Source organism: Camellia sinensis, chromosome 7 (assembly GCF_055761805.1).
Source record: "Camellia sinensis isolate YWXY chromosome 7, ASM5576180v1, whole genome shotgun sequence".
NCBI lineage: Eukaryota > Viridiplantae > Streptophyta > Magnoliopsida > Ericales > Theaceae > Camellia > Camellia sinensis.
In genome coordinates, this window is record NC_138967.1 from 152,116,596 (window position 1) to 152,119,792 (window position 3,197).

Genomic DNA, 3,197 nt, shown 5'->3' on the forward strand with positions numbered 1-3,197 from the left:
TCGGGGAGTTCTTCCTCCTGGTATGGTCAAAAATGGATTTTGAGCACTTCAAAATCTGGGCACTTTCAGGAAAAATTCGATTTTTCGCAACCCGAGCTCTGATACCAATTGTTGCGGATCGGGGGCACACCAGGGAACTCAAACAAGCAATAACACACAAGATTTAACGTGGTTCGGCAAGTCGCCTACGTCCACGGGCAGCGGATTCACTATATTGAACAAAAGGGTAAGAATTACAACACTCTCTGTAATTCTCTCTCTCTCTGTTTGCTCTCAGCTCACACCTCTCAGCTGTACTACAATTCTCCTTAGCTTCTCTATATATAGAGATTACCAATGCTAGAGTAATTGAGCTGGCTGCCAGCCCATTTCGGTGGCTTTCCAGATTGAGGCTTCATGGCCTCATGGCCTCATGGCCAACTCACATGGCCTCATGGCTTCCCCACCATGTAGCTGGCTGCTACTTTCCTTCACATGGCCAGAATCTGTAGCCAACTCAACAAAAAGCTCATGAATTTTGTGGCAGTAGCAGTTTTAGTGCATTGTATATGGTGGCTTACTGCATTTTTGGGTGTGCATTTTGATCTGATTTTCTTCTGAACTGGTTTTATTCTATGGTTGTGCTGCTGTGAAGCTTATGCTAGCATAATGAGCACTAGGAATTTAAATTGTGGTTGATGAGCATACAGGGCCGTAAATCAGACTATGCTTAGGTGCTAGGTTTGGTTGGTTGGTTGGGTGGCTGCTCTGATGTTACTATGGTCTTTTCTTTTTTGTTGGTCTCTCACCAACTGGGGGTGCTAGTAAATGATAGGATGAGGTTTGTGGTGCCAACCTAGTTGGGATCATTTAGCTCATTGTGATGCTTTTGCATTTCCCTTTTCTTTATTGATGTAATTGTCTTGTACCTTGTACTTGTTTATTCCATCAATAAAATTTCTTTTTTGCCGATCAAAAAAAAAAAAATGATAATAGAGATCGAGGGTGATTGGAGATCTATGGAGGAAACTCAGAGGTGACTATAGAGTTATTAGTGGTTGCCAGCAATGGTGGCTAACATTGCGAGTGGCCAGAGGTGGTGGTGGGTGGAAACCAAATAAATGGTAACTGAAATTGATGAGGGAGAAAGAAGATGGGTGATGTCTTGACAAAGCGTTCTCTCTCCCACTATCCTCGTAAAATAACAAATAAGAAATTATTTAATATTCTTAGGGCATGTTTGATTGGGTGGATTAGAGTATAAGATTGAGATTGAGATTATTAATTCGTGGGCCCAATTATCCTATCTTTATTTTAATATTTTGGTTTAGGATTATTAATCCAATGATAATTAATCCAACAAATTTGTAGGATTATTAGTAATGGGGTAGAGGTGGGATTATTAATCCAATAGATATTAATCCAATTGGATAGTGAATATTACACTAATTTTATAAGATTATTAATATTTCACTATTAGTCTTGTGAATCAAAGTAATGTTTTATTTAATTTATTAATTGACACTTTAGACATTATTTCTTAAAATGTTAATAAAAAAGTGATGAGTCTCTTACTTTTAACATATTATTAGCTTAAAAAACACTTGAATTTGTTTCAAAAATATTGAATACTTTTTTTTTTTTTTTAACAAACTTGTTGCATAAAATTGTCCACATTATAAATTGAGGAGGTGAGTAGTCAATTGTCATTATTTTATACAGCTTACCATGCATGTAATGTTGTGTAAGAGAAATTATTAAATATTTCCAGAGTATTAAGTGTTTGTACTCTTTAATCAATCATCATTTAATATATTCTTTTATATTTTTCGATCACACAACACAATACCCCATCTATTCATGTTCTCCACTAATCATAATACTATAAAATATCACATATTCATACTTTGTAATTACTGAATAATTACCCGTTGTGTTTTCATGCTTAGCTGGTTTTTCCTATTGTGTTTCTATTTTTTTCTTACAAGTTCGTTAGCCTGTCAAAGCACTCGCATTTGCCGACACGTTTAGAATTACAAAAATAATTTTTTCTCAACATTTTGTGTGTTTTCCGAGTAACCAAACAGCACAAGAGAGTGAATTGAAGCCTTTCCCTAGAAGGGTCACAAGCAATTATGACGAAACTAATCATGAAAAAACTGGCTTTACGTCACTAACCATAAACATGTGAATTATAATAGGAAAAGAAATTGATTTAAAAAACAATCACACAACATATTTAAAATTTATATCTACTTGAATTATGAATATGTGATTCAGATTTTATTTATATATAAATTCACAATATACCATTTTGATCTTAACAGTTCATTTATTTTATAGGTTAATTTTCTTTCCGTATCTAATTTTTAGTTAGTAATGTTAGGAACACATAAATCAAATACAGAAAGGGATACAACCCTTTCACAAGAGATGAGTCCCACCTGTAAGTCCCACACATATGGCCCTACCCCTTACGAGAGGGTTTTGTCTCATTTTGTGTTTAGTTTCTTTGCATATAGACTTAATCTTTCTAAGTACTTAAAAACATTATGTAACCATTTTAGTTTGGGTTTATTAAACTTTCTACCCCTAAACTATCATCAAATTGTCTACTTAGTCCATAAACTATCGATTGAGTCTACTAAGTCTTTAAAGTATATAAATTAAAGTCTATTTAATTCCTAAACTATTGATTGAATATATTAAAGTCCCTAAAATATTTGATTCTTTTATTCCCTGAAATAATTACAAAAATAGAATATGATTGCTACTATTAGCACCTACATTTCTTCTTTAGACCTTCCATCTATTTTATTTTTTGTAATTCCCATCTCTTTTATTTTTTGTAATTCCAATTTTGTCCAAACACGTAGTTACATTTTTACCCTCATTCTTAACATTCCAACCCTAATTTCCCAAACCCTGACCCACCAACCTTTTCATCACCATCACCATCTCCACCGACGACTACCACCGCCATTGCCACTGCCGCCGGCGATCTCTCTTTCCATCTCTGGCGATTTCACCACCATTGAGTGTCTCTCTTTGGTGGTGAAAATGGAGGAACCCTATGTTCCTCTTCTCCTATACCTGCAACTGTTCGAACCCAAGTTCATATTCAAACCTAAACAGATTCAACGAATGGAGTAGGTCATGGCCAATCTCAATTACAGCCTCTGATCAGTCTGTCCCTTTGATTCCTTTGACAATCGTAA